Raw genomic sequence first — 15057 nt, forward strand, 5'->3', positions numbered from 1 at the left:
ACATGTCTCGTCTTGTCTCAGGATGTTGTCTCGCGAATTTCATAAGACGTTCAGGGAGAGGAAGGGGCGTGCAATACCAAGATCCTCCTCCTAGATGTAATAATCGTCCCGACGGCTACCTACGAGACGCGGAAGTCATCCATAAAGAACACTGGGTCTCTCAAGAAGTTATTTCCCTTATTCGATATGAAGCAAAGTAATTGACTAAATGGTTAATTTTTTTAATTGATTCATGTTTTGCTAGGTACAATAAATAATGGTTTAAAGTTTCAACTTGTTCAGAGAATGTGCGTGTGAGAAATAATGAGAACACTTACATAAGGGGACCAAACACTACATATTTAGCAACAACTGTGAATACTGAAAGATTAATTTCACTTGTTGATCTCAAACAAAATAATTAATTTCCAGTAGTCAATTTTTTTTTTTCGGATTCAAGTCTTGTCTATGCCAATGAAAATTTGTGCAAAATTTCAGCTTGATCCGAGATTTGGTGTGAGAAAAATAACGTGTATAAACTTCTTACCAGACAGACGGAGTGAGATGATACAAGCTTTGTGACAATGTCAAAGACGCTATAACAAAATGATACAAAGACATATACTTTGAACTACCAGCGGAAGAGCATAGACATTTTGATTTTACAGTTATAAAATGTGAACAAAAAATTCTCACCGATATATAAGTAGCCAATCAATACTGCCGTATTATACACAACATATACACCAAAAAGCTACGTACTCATTTGTTTGTCTCTGTTCGCGAAAATTCCCTCGTTATACGCATATAATAAATGATTATAAATTGTTTCTATAATTTATAGGCTTTTTCATATATTTTTTTTTATAATTCAATGATCTTTGTGTACCTAGACAGTTTTGTTTACCGATTTTACAAATTAACCTCAAATTTCTTTTTTTTTTTTTAAATCTTTTTTTTTTTTTAAAAGCTTGTATCATTTTCCGACACTCAATCTCGGATCAAGCTGACATTTCGATCAATTATTTCTTTTACATGACGACACAAGAATCCATTTTAAAAATTAACCAATTAGTTAATTAACTATTGGTAATAAATGACTTTGGTTTGGTATCTCTAACAAGGGAAAGAAATAGTACTTGACTGAAGTGGTGGTATAATTTGAATCAGTCCTTTTTAGAGATAGTCATCTGAGTCTTATTATAAATTTAATTACATGACTGATCCAAACTATTTGATACACTTAATATAAGCTTTTTTTTTTTTTTAAAAAAAAAAAAATTGTTTGTGTATTTTGCTTGTTTTTAAAGTTAAACGTAGCAGCTTTTTTTTTTATTCCTTCAAAATTTTCATGGAGAATTAGACTATAGTATTTCCCCCCCCCCTTCCCCCCGCGCCCAAGAGTTTGGAAGGACTCGAAGTCACTCCCATCACTGACATGTGTAAACACTCATATAATCCAAATACATTTTCTATTTTGGAACGGTATTTGCTTTTTTTTTTCTGTAAAAGTTATTCTATTTAATCTTTGTGTCGCAATAGCATTGACTACGCAACTGCGACAACAGTTCACCCAAGTCATGCTTTAAACGAGACAAATTGGTGGACTCCCCCCCCCCCCCCATCCTTTCCGGCCCTCTAAAAAATGCAGATTAAGCAACAAAATGTTTAAAAAAAACCCAATCATGTCTCTCTAATTGGAGTGTCGTCTGCTCTTTTCAAACAAAAGTGCGGCAATGTAATTATACGTAGATGCTCTCCCCTTTTCCAAGAGAGCTATTTGAGCCTGCCATGACACCTTCGCTAGCATTCCGATCTGCCGAGTATCGCACCTGTCAGTATCGGATGTACATTAGGTTTATCGATCCTTTAATTTGCTCTTTCCTCACGCCTCACGATCCCCCATGCAATGGCAAGTACCGTGATCCGAGATGTTCAGGTATCGATCGGAACAAGGGAGATATAGATAACGTCCGTCAGAGTTGCTTTTATAGTTTTTACTTGTACATTTTAATGGAGAATTGTGTTAATTATTATTATTTTTATACATTATTTGAAACACTTTTTCTCACATTCTCAGGCGCTGCTAGGATTGAGGTTCTTTATAAGGGAAACATAATCTGCTGTAGTCACATTAAGAGCGTTCTTATATAAATGTTCTTTAACCCGATAAAGATTTTTTTTTTAATTTTTAATATTCATAGTAATAAAGTTATTATTGTTTCAAAATGTGATTCAAATTATTTGGCGCTGCCAGGATCCAAAGTCATTTCAAGGAAACAAAATCGTAATCCAAAGTGTGCCCACTGAAATATTGTATGATGATCTGGCAGGTCTGCAGCAGTACCCGCCTTCTGACAAGCGAGGAGAATACGACATGGCCCAAATTGTGCCGATATGCCAACAATCTAAATCAAGTAATGCTCAGGATCTCGAAGATGTCTACGTGTTCATTAGAGCCATCACCCCTTTGACTGAGATCTCCATTGGGAGTTTGACTGAACTTCCACAGTCGCTTACTCTCTAAGCTCAAAGTTTTCATATTATGTTCGTCACTTTTCTCCCCACGTTGTGAGACAGTGTGGGGGGGGGGGACACTGCAACGTCATTGATTATTGCCAAATTTTCATGTTTATTAATCCTCATTTTCTTGGAATTAAAAACAAAAAGGCGTTTTCTTGAATCCGATGATTAAGGAAGAGTGCAGCATTTCACGTTACTACGTTGCCCCTCCAATGACCTACTTTTTTTTTTGTTTGTCACATCTTTCTGTCCAGAATCGTTTTAATTTTAGTCTTTGTCCTCTGCCTCTTTCTTTGACAGTATTTTTTTTTTTTGGTGTCCTGGGGATGGGATCTCAAGTGAGTGTGACGCGGTCTTTGTTAAGAGTTCTCCAGCTGTTTCTTTGGGAAGTCATTTTCTGCAAGATGTTCTCTAGCCTTAGCTGGTATTTGAAAACGCATGTTTAGTACTTTCTCCTTAAGCTCATGTAAAAAAAAAAAAAAAAGATGGCTTATGGTATGCGGACGTTCGCCATATGGGACTGCTGGCCAACACAACGCATGTTTTATTTATCAATATAGCCGATTAAAAAAAAGTATTGTTTGGTGGCATGTCTTGAATGTTGAGCCATATCATGGGATGACTTGTCGGCTCCGGACTTTTTTTCTGTCTCAGGTCTGCCCTTAGCTCTTGATAGAGATCTTCTGCACCGCAGCGCTCTCGAAATTGTATGCTTTGAATTAATCTTAGCCTCAACAAAGTTAGATAACTGCTTCTCTGACATTTCTGTGTGTGTGAAGAGTTAAGACGGCTGGCTATTGTATTGGACACACTGGACTCTCGTCAATACTGACCTACAAACGGGTTACAATCCAACGTTTCGTCCTGCATTTTTGAATGAAAAAATGTACTTCACTGAAATATGAAAGGGAAAAAATATACTTCACTGACATATGATAGGGGAAAAATATACTTCACTGACATATGACAGGGGAAAAAATATACTTCACTGACATATGACAGGGGAAAAGATATACTTCACTGACATGACAGGAAAAAAATATACTTCACTGACATATGACAGGTAAAAATATACTTCACTGACATATGACAGGAAAAAAAAATATACTTCACTGACATATGGCAGGGAAAATATACTTCACTCACATATGACAGGGAAAAAAAATACTTCACTGACATATGACAGGGAAAATATACTTCACTCACATATGACAGGGAAAAAAAAATATCCTTCACTGACATATGACAAATATATATATACTTCACTTACATATGACAGGGAAAATATACTTCACTGACATATGACAGGGGAAAAATATACTTAACTGACAAATGACAGGGGAAAAATATACTTTACTGGCATATGACAGAAAAAAATATACTTCACTGATATATGACAAAAAATATATACTTCACTGAATATGACAGGGGAAAATATACTTCACTGACATATGACAGGGGAAAAATACTTCCCTGACATATGACAGGGAAAAATACTTCACTGACATATGACAGGGAAAAAAAATATACTTCACTGACATATAGCAGAGCAAAAAATATATACTTCGCTGACATATAACAGGAAAAAAATCCCACATTAAACATTCATTGGGCCAGTAAAAAAAATATTTAAATTAGATTGGCGTACTGTTTTGAAATATAATTAAGACTCGATGCATTATGGAGTATTTCTTTGGATGTGTGTAGTCTTGGAACTCGTAAAGTAGCTATCATATTGAATCTTTACTTACGACTTTCATCGGCGTGATCGAGATCTTGTTTCCCAGATTAGAGTCAACAAGAATGCTCTATTCAACTTCTGACACCATGTTATGTTCTGGAAAACTCAATAACCGTAGACTAGTAAGCACAACAAAATAATAAAGACTTCATATGTTAAGGTTAGACATTAGATCTTTTATTTTATTACATCCTAACAAGTAGTTTTCGCAAAACAATAAACAATGACGTATGACAATCATAATATAGACATTTTTTTTTAAATCGATAAATTTACGTACGATCAATGCACGCGCCTATACATGTAAATTATAGCGGGTCACTCCATAGTCAGATTACATATGCGCGAGCCTGGTCCTGGGAATAAAACCAAAGCAATAGTTTCTTTGGCGAATCTCGCACAAAGTGGTGTCCCATTGGGCCGCATTCATTACGTCGACTGGGACTAGCCAGTTTTATGTGTGTCATGTGTGATTGAGAGATGGCAAGGGTGTGATGAAGACTTGTAGGCTTGATCGCTGTGTATTCATCGTTACCACCCCCGACCCTCAGCCCCACGGGTCACGGTACAAGGGGTTTGAATGGGGCCGATTCCTTGTTCAGACCGGTCTTGTGATGACCTTGCAACGATCAGAGAACGATCAGAAATGTTTATGTATTTATTCGGGATTTGAAGACCACACAACAGCCTTTGGTTGTTTCCTTTCATAGCGATGATTGTTGATGTTTACAATAAACCATTTTAATTGCAAGTTTAATTGACTACATTTAAACTTTTAAGAAATTAACACTACTAATGTCTTCCTGTGTTTCAACTGGCGAGAGATTAACGAGATCGAGCTTGTCGTAGTCCGGAATCTCATTCGTGGATATGGGTCTGAGATGTCAATAATGGTTAAACCTCGTATTAATTTAGGTAAACATTGTTTAAAAAAAGGTAATCCTTGTATAAATTTAATATAAATAAATACCAAAATAAACGTTGCTAAATGTAGTGTAAACTTTGGCAAACGTAGTTAAAAACAAGGAAAGTATTTTTAAAAAATCTTTTAAGAAAAAGAAAGCGTATCTAAAGGGGAAGAACTCCGCCCTTAAATATCTATCTATCAATAATGTACACGTTATTTCCCTTATTCGAAAAAAAAAAATTACCAATGATTGATTGACTAATTGAGTGTTTTTGTTTAATTATTCATTTTTTTAGGTACAATAAATAATTGTTTGCACGAGGAAGACTAGTGTTAACAGGTGGTTTTTTTAAGGGGACTAAACCCGACAAATTTAGCCATATCTGTGAAGAAAACTAAAGTATTAGTTTCCCTTGTAGTAGAAATAACGACCTTGCGATCTATAGGGCAAATGATGTAAACAGTCATCTGTTTGTGTGGCCCACGCTTAACCAGGGTGTCATGTGGCCAGCACAACGACCAACCGCCTTTACTTTCCCCCAACTATTTGACAGGTACCCATTGGACTTAATAAGTGAACTCAGAGGCTCCCTAAAGATCCCAAAAAATAAAAAAATTCCAGTCTTCTTAAGGATTCGAACCCATAACCCTCGTTTCGGAAGCCAAGCGCTTTACCACTCAGCCACCGCAAGTTGGCCGCAACCCAAAACTTGTGTAACCTTTGATAAACCCAGTTCAAGTTATGATAAACCTAAAGTAAACTTTTTGGTAAATCTAGTGTAAACTTTGGTAAACCTAACTTTGGGAAAAAACTAATGTTAACTTAAGTAAACCTAATGTGAGCTTTGGTAAATCTGTCGACACAAGTTTTACATTTCGATCCTTCATTGGTTTGGGAGTTGTTTTTGTCTCTTATCAGACTTAAGGAATCACTAGAGTCCCAGAAAATAAATAGGACTTTCTATTCATAGAGAAGATGCAGTCTTTTAAGATTCTTTATAGTCTGACTATATTACTGTATCGAAAGATAGTAGATGCAGTCTCTTTGTAGTGAGTATTTATTTGTTCTTTATCCACGTTTTCTCTTTTACAAAGCTTATATCAACTCACTCTGTCTGTCTGTCTGTCCAAAAGTTTGTACACGTTATTTCTCCTACACCCAATCTTGGGGATCAAGCGGAAATCAATTTTTTAAAATATAACCAATTAGTTCTGTTGGTAGTAAATTACTTCGTTTAGTATCTTAAACAAGGGAAAGAAATAGTACTTGACTGCAGTGGTCGTATAAGCTAAATTAGTCCCCTTTTTATTACGTTGCCGTCAGAGGCTTAGTGAACACAAACATGAAATAGAAACAATAGATAACTTTACAATCTTCTCATGTTCACGCTAGCAGAGTGGTTACCGTGTTGGCATGAGAAGGCTTTAGCCCACAAGTTCTAATTCAGGTTGATCCCTATTTTATGTATTTTTATAAATGCTTTTTTATTGTTAGTCTAGATCTATTACAAATGTAATTACATGGCTGATCCAAACTGATTGATACAAGTACGCTTAATATAAGATTTGTTTTTGTTTTTTAAAGTGTTTTTTTAAGGATTGGTAACGAGTTCGATGGTCAGAGTCTGTAGACTTAATGGCCACATCAAAGTGCATAGACTGACTGACTGACTGTCTTGTTCATGAAGCGCTGTCTCTCTCCAAAGTCGACCACGGTACAGCTTAATAAAAGTGTTATGCTGTAGTTCTTGTAGTCTCGGACTTCCGAATCCCGCGATCACCCAGCGTACACAATCACGTCTCGCGTGATAAGGCGAAATTGTCCCCCCCCCTTTTTTTTTTGTGTCCAAGTGTGTTTGACGCCACTCCATTGACACTGTCAAGTTTGTTTGCTTGGAAATCTGGTGCTAGAGACATTCAAGAAACATTCACTCTGTATAAACAACTATAGACGAAACATTATAATCTTAATACAGCCGAATAATCGTTAATTAGACCACCTTCAACGAAGTCCAGCTGGGAATCGGCGTCATAGGCGCCATTATCCCGATTGGCCATCGACTTTAGTAATAATATAAATAAAATGGTATTTTGAACAAAATCTAGCTCAATACAAATAACACGTCTTTACTCTCTGACATCCTGGGCTCGTCTGGTATACCTAACACAGCTTATGACAGCGTCGCTTATTTTGCATCATTCTACACAAAAAAAGTAAAGTTCCCCTTTCAGACCGTGTGGTCTGTAGGGCAGAGGATGTTAAAGGTCATCTGTTTCTGTGGCCTACGGTTAACGAAGGTGTCATGTGGCCAGCACAAAGACCAACCGCCTTTACTTTTCCCCAACTAATGTCAGGTACCCATTAGAGCGGGGTGGACCTAGAGGCGCCCAAAGATCTTGATATTAAAAATCTCAGTCTTCACTAGTATTCGAACCAAGAACCTCCGGTTTGGAAACCAAGCGCTTTACCGCTCAGCCACAGGAATACTGACGAAACGACAGAGTATAAATTTTTGTTTAACACGCATGACTAGATTGACACATGAAATGTGTAGGGCGTAATTGTCTTCTTTTTTGGAATAATGTCTTTAATATTTAAGATAAGAAGATAATCGTCCCTGTCTGTATGACCGTAACAACCAGCCATTGGTTCATTAACACCTAAACTTTACATCAACGTAATATTGTAGATTGTGCTCTTTTAACTCTTTCTCTCCTAACTGACGATACCAGCGTTGATTCCACCAGAATGTGGTAAATAATTACGGAGAGAAAGAGTTAATGATACATGGCCTGTCCACAGTTTGTGTAGCTACCAGTGTGGTAATGCTGTATAATTAATCTGTTTGCTACTCTGAAGTGAAGTCAACCGTGACTCACAGTGAACTATGTCGTCTGCTGTAGGCAAACTGAAAGCATCCATGCCGTCATCCACACATTCTCGTAATGGCATACTGACATTCTTAACGCCTCTCTCCCCCTCCCTTCTGTAGGCGCTTACTATTCGCCACCGTTAACTAACTCTCCCCCCTCCCCCCCCCCCCCAACAATGACTGGGCTATTTGGTGTCACTTCTGGTGACGAATTTTGAAAGCAGCCCGGACTGTTTGTGTTCTAATTGAAGTCTACCGTTGTTTTCTAAAAAATTCGGGGCTTTCTGCTCAAGTGCGCATGTCAGCGGTGTGTCGACGAATCCAACAACTTTCCCATCATGCATCGTGGGAAGCTACGTTCCGTTATGAGCTGTCAGGTTTCACATTACAAGATGAAATACCAGTAACCCATTTCTGTCATGACGGTTAAAGAAAATGGTATTTTTTCTTTGTGTCCCTCCAATACGAGAAAGGAATATCTCATCTTATCTTATATGATACAGACGTTACTTCAAAAAAAAAAAAAAGAAGATGATTACGTCCTACGCGTCATGCATCTAGCCATGCATGTTAACCAATGACTTAAATTCTGCAAGGTCACTGGTTTTCCTTGCTGGCTCAGGCAACCGATTCCATGCTCTAATAGCACTAGGGAAGAAGGAGAATTGTACAAATTTGTCCTAGCATATGGAACGAGGAGTGTGCCTTTACCTTTATGTCTTTCTGAGTATATTTATTAGATTTTGTTTTTGTTTTTGAAAATTATGGTTATGCATAATTGCTAGTTTACTTTTGAGTCTTCTATCCTGAAGGCTTTCTAAATTTAGTGATTTTACTAAAGGTGTTACTCTGGTCAAATGTGAGTATTTGTTAGAGTATGCATATTCTATTATTGGCCTAACCAAGGTTAAATAACATTTTAGTTTTATGTTCTTATTTGAATTATAGGCATTTCTTTTATATCCTTATTTTTAAATCACGAGAGAGTAGACCAGAAAAGAAACACACTCGCACAGAGTAAATATTTAGCTGTGGGTGCAATTCACTCGCTCGATGGTCACCATGAGAATTGGCGCGAACCACAGGCTGCGAACTTTTGGTGCACCGTTTGCCTTACGCGCTTCGGATGTTCCTTCCGAGTTGAAGATGTTTACATTCTAACCCAAACCTCCCGCAAAACAACCAGGAAGGATGGATATTAACATCCATCGGCTTTAACAGCGGTAGAGTTAGAGTTGCCATGCTCACTACAGTTAGAACTGGGCTTTCAGCTAGGACGAAATAGTCGTCTATATAACCCTGAATGATTAATTTTGTTAATACAACCCAAAAAAATAGTAAATTGATATCGTGACAAGAAAAACATACATTTAAAAAATAAAATGACAAAACCTATTTTATGCAACTTATAGAAATATTAATTTGCTCTTTAAAACTATTGAATGTTAGTTTTTTTTTAAACAGAAACATTTTTACCGCGCCCCACCCCCTTTTCCCTCCGGAGAAATAATCTTGGTTAATCAAATGTATACATCTTCTACACTTTATAATATTCTTATGATGATATGCTTTAGATCTAGAATCTAGACCATATATTTATGTCTATGATCTAGACCTAGGAGAAGATGCGCTAAATGTTCCGGAACATTAATTTATTAAACTCTTGAAAATATGCTAACATGCGGAATTACCCGAAGACCTAAGTCCGTTCAAGATGTTCTCTGGTTCTCTTGACAAATTGAAATTTCTTTGCGGAATTACCCGAAGACCTAAGTCCGTTCAAGATGTTCTCTGGTTCTCTAGACAAATTGAAATTTCCATAGACATAAATAAATATAGACTGGAAGTAGGAAGTTATTTTTATTTGGGGGAAGTCAAATATGTTTTATGTACTCTATCTATGTGAAAAAAAAATGGCGGCAATCGAGCTATAAATTCTAGGACTAACATTTCAGCCAATATATAATTATGATCTTTAGTTTTGAAAAGTACAAAACTGCCATATTCCCAATATTTTGCCTTTGTTTCATAATCATAGACATAGGCAAATATATATATATAGGTTTGTGATGTGGATCTATGTTTGTTGACATGGCTTCTTTATTAATGTATGGCGGTAGTCTTATCGATTCAAATTGTTAGAATTAGTTTTTAGTAAAAAAAGTCAAAGAAAATGAGCAGAACGTGCTCTAATGTTCGTAGTACGATAGGCCAAGGATAAATTCTAAAGGTTGAAAAAAAAAGAATATTATACACATTAACTTTCAGTTTCAGTAAGTCAGAATAATTCAGTATCAGTGACACCGTGACTGTCACTAGTTTAATATTGATAGATCTAAATCTAATAAATATTACTAATATTTGTAATAACTAGGTCTAATACTTTTCATACTTTTTACTACTAACTATTAAACTAGTCAGTCTATCATCTATGCATGCAGACTATAGACTAGATCTAGTATAAGTATAGATTATAGATCTAGTGACAATCTTGAATCTAGTCCTAGACTATTTGTCTATTTATATACTAACTATAGACTTGACTATACAGATTACAATTATAGTTTATAGTATAGTATAGTAGTATAGTACTAGATCTAGTAGTAAGTAGTATTTTTTACTATAGTATCTATATAGACTAGATCTAAATCTAGCATTTAAAACTATTTATAATTAGGCACGATTAGAGATATAATAATACAGAAGGGGTTCTATCAATTATTTAGGTTATGGCTGAAAAACATACAAACTATAAATACTTTTAATTTTACACTGCTCATAACTGCTGTATAACTCATACAAACTTATCTTTTCCCAAATGTTTCCCATAATAATTTTTACTTTATCGTCCAGTCTATATATATATATGTCTATGGAAATTTCTTTAAATTTTTTAACGTGGCAAAAGTATATCGGTCAAACTAGAGTTTTCTCCGTGTGGCCAGCGAGCTAGTCATTCTTTTCCCAAACAATATACATCAGCTGTCAAATTTATAGGAATATCGTTAGAACCTTTTTCGAGATCCGTGTCCAGGACCCACCTACCAAGAGGGTTCCAGGTTCCATGGAGTTATGAGTTGAATAGAGATATTGTAAAAAGTCTTTCTTCATTGAGATTTTGTATGAAAGAAGCTTTCCGTAATGAAATGACTACAGTGAAGCCTTGCTAATATACCCCACAATACACTCTACTTGAGATGAGGGGAATGTGTTTCCGGTTAAAACAATTAATTGCTTTGGAACAACCAGTCTATAAAATATACAATACTATATAAAAAAATAATATAATTAAAGTAGTAATAAAATTTGGTCCTAATTAAAAATAAAAATGTCCACCCTGCATCTGCAACATCTTGAGACGGAGTTCTCATTTATGATTTGGAAGATTTAAACCTCTGTTAGGATTTCTTATCATTGTCTGTATAGTATTGTGTTCAACCGGAAGTTATAGGCCCGCACGTCTAGAAATTACATGTGCACAAGACACCAAGATATTACATTACAAGTAGATCAGCTTTGTGCATGAATTGTTTTTGTTGTGTCTGTTCTATTTATGTAAATGTTTCTTTTGTGTTGTCTTGATATGAGAAAAGAGTCCTTGTAATAACAACAAATTTCTACAAGGATCAATATAGCAGTCTTAGTCTAAGTCTTCTAAATATTCTAATTGTCTATCATGGGCGTAGCCAGGATTTTTTTTCGGGGGGGGGCGGATTTTTTCTACCTGTTTTATAGAAGAGGGGGATTTAAATGCAAAACCCCTTGGCAGTGGGTTTCAAACTCAAAACTCCCTGCTAGGGGGTTTTAAACTCAAAACTCTTGGAAGTGTGTTTCAAACTCAAAACCCCCTGGTAGAGGGTTTCAAACTCAAAACCCCCCAAATTCCCTGGTAGGGTGTTTCCAACTCAAAACCTCCTGGTAGGGGTTTTAAACTCAAAACCCCCTTGGCTGTGCCAGGGAAAGTGATGGTTTAGTATTAAAATTTCACCTAAAATAAACAAAATTAAAGTAAAAGATCAGTCACTAAACTCCGACACCCCCCCCCCCCTGCGATGGGGGATTTCATTTCGGGGAGGGGGGGTTGAACCTCCCCCTCTGGCTACTCCCATGTTGTCTTTATACAAGTAACGTAATGAAGACTCGAAAGAAAGACACATAGGCCTCCAAATCTCCGAATCTCCAAAGGTTAAGACATACAGAGAGATGTAATCGAATCCTTCTCTCTATTTAGTGTTGTACCTATTGTTCCCACCATGTCATCTGATCCATCTGCTATTTTCGAATCCAACGTAAACCGCCACATTCCTGAACTATTACGCTTGGCTTTTAATGCATGAATGAAAAAATAAATATTCAAGATCATTGACAGCTCATTTTAAACTTAAACGCCGCTATTGTCTCTACAATCTCAGATAATACTTCGGGGAAGTCCACATACTATAATTCAATTTAAAGGGCTATTCATTTCTCCGTGTGTTTCTTTTAAAGCATGAAAGAAAATGACAACAGCCTATTAATTTCATGCAAGAAAAGTTTTTAAAAATCTATTGGTTTTGTTGCTTAATTAAATCATACCGTGAATTCACCGTTAGCAGACGAATTGATGTAGGCTAATATGGCGCTTGTCTGGAGAGACAATGAATGAACGAAGATGCCTTATTGGTGTAGCTTCTCTTTCTATGACTAAACTAATCCAAATTTTAGGGCAGCAAACGCTCATGCCGTTTGATCGTCTAAGAGCTGAGCCGAAGGCTCTTCGAGCTGTAAGTTTAAAAAAAAACAAACCTGTTTGAGCGTCAAACAGTAAAAAAAAAACAAAAAAAAACCCTGCGTGAGCCGCAGTTCTGTCTGGAAGAGACCCAAGTCAATGCCTATATAAAGCATTACTATTTCCGACAAAACTGGCCTCTGGACACATGGGCTTGACATGGCCAAAGGACAGAGTTTACCGGGAGCCTCCGCCATCTTCCTATGCTATACCAAGCTAACCATGGGGGAACTCGCCATTAATGTAACGGTCCCTTGAGGAACGGCGCATGGATTATCGACGGGGTCGTGAGAGCTCTCTTCCAACTCCGCACCGTGCAATGGGTCCACTCTCGCGTACCCTTGGACACTCCCACGGGAGTTATGTTTCGCCATTCATTTAGCCTAACTACCCCCTCAAGTAACCGTTTCCACCCGGGTGCCACGTTGAGGCAGAACAGCGTACCCGGGAATGTTTATGTCTGACAAAAAGGTTCGTCTTGAGGGGTGTCAGATCTCAGATTAGGAAGGCGTCTTTCTCTTGTCTTAGTTCGCCTCTCTCCTTTCTATCTCTAGCTACGCCGCTGGACACAGTGTGTTCTGACCAACTTTAAAGACTTTACACAACAAAAACAAATGGTGCTGACACAAATAATTAAGACGCGTTCTGCCCGCTATACGACTCGTTACGTTAAGGGTCATCTATGACGTTTCACCCACGTCTTTTTTTTTTTTTTTTTTCTGGTCAAATTTTGAAATGTTTCCGATTATATGGAGAAAGTGACAGATCACAAAACATAATGACAATTAAACGAAATAAATTCACATGCCAAAATAGCTGGATGAGAGTAAGCACTTAGGGTGATCGAGTGAGTGGTTTGGGGTTCGAATCCCCCCCCCCCCCCATCCGCCGTTATCCTCCCCCGTCCTGCTTCAAAACGATGTAACAAAGTTACAAGATCCCTTTCGTTAAACTACACTTTGTTTAGACCAAATGTTGTGTCATGTATTGGCTGTTACCATCATTTGTTTTGCCACGAGACCAAAAGACCTCCTCCCTTAACCCCTATTCTATGCCCCTTGTATCGCGGACGTTATTCCATAAACACAGTTAATCGTTGTGGCACCATAGAACGATTTGTAACCCCCCCCCCTCCACACACACACACGTATTTCCTTCCCGATAGCTAGCCTGGTTCACTTTATGGCCGCCTTGACTTTATTTATAACGCTTTACTTTATCGCCTGCAATACATTTTTTTTTTATCTTGTACACAGCCATTCAGTTCACATTGTGACGGAACCGCTGTAGTCTCAACTTGACTGGGTGGGCTCATGTTCGCTGAATGACATTTGCCGCCAGCCGATTTTTTTTTCTTTTTTTTTTTTCGTTATCTCGTTTCTCTATGTCGTTGTTATTAAAACTGTTTTCATTTGGGGTTACGCAACGTTTTGGCGGCATGTATAGCCTCATTTTAACAACCTTAATTAAAACAAAAAATAATTTAAAAATCTTATTTTCGTTTTTTTTTTGTTTGTAGAATGAAGACGAACTTTTGATGTGGTCTCTTTGTCTGGGGTCTAATGATTGGGGTACCGGAAGTGGTCCTACTTAGAACTTCGACTGTTAATGTCTCTATAGTCTTCAAAAAAAGAAGAGGATTACGTCCTACGTGTGTCCCTAGGTGTGTCCCTATGTGTGTCCCTACGTGTGTCCCTAGGTCTATCTAGTCATGCATGTTAATGGGTGACTTAAACTCTGCCAAGTCGTTGGTTGTCATGATTCAGGCAACCCACTCCATGCTCTAATAGCACTAGGGAAGAAGGAACATTTGTACAATATTTTTTGTGCTAGCATATCTTATGAGTGCTGTGTGCTTTGCGCTTTGTACTATAAGTAGTATAAGTCAACTATTAATCTATAATGTAGGCCTATGTACACAGTAAAAAATTTATATGATGAACTTTAGTAATTCACAGGAAAAAATAAACCATTTTTAGCTGCCCCTGAAAGGAGAAAAGACACTATTAGTTTTGTGTGGTATGTCTGTCTGTCCGTCCGTCCCGTTTAGATATTGAAAATCCTACGTCATGATATTTTAGTCCATTCAAAGTTCTGATGCAAAGGCTACTTTTTTTTTTTCTAAAAGCGAAAAATTTAATTTTTAAAATCAACTATTCAAGCAGGTTTTTTTTCATAAAAATACACCATTTTTACAATTATCCATAGGACACTTAACGAAGCGAATTTTTTTTTATGGAAATGTTTTGTTTTTTTCTTGAGACTT

General features: G+C 37.0%; 1 protein-coding gene across 3 annotated transcripts in view; it reads left to right on the top strand.

The window, feature by feature from the left end:
- The window catches only part of LOC106050756 (transferrin receptor protein 1-like), a 43913-nt gene that overhangs the window by 11844 nt on the left and 17012 nt on the right, over positions 1-15057 (top strand). The gene's annotated exons all lie outside the window — the stretch shown is intronic.

The sequence above is a fragment of the Biomphalaria glabrata genome, chromosome 15, assembly GCF_947242115.1.
Source record: "Biomphalaria glabrata chromosome 15, xgBioGlab47.1, whole genome shotgun sequence".
Classification (NCBI taxonomy): domain Eukaryota; kingdom Metazoa; phylum Mollusca; class Gastropoda; family Planorbidae; genus Biomphalaria; species Biomphalaria glabrata.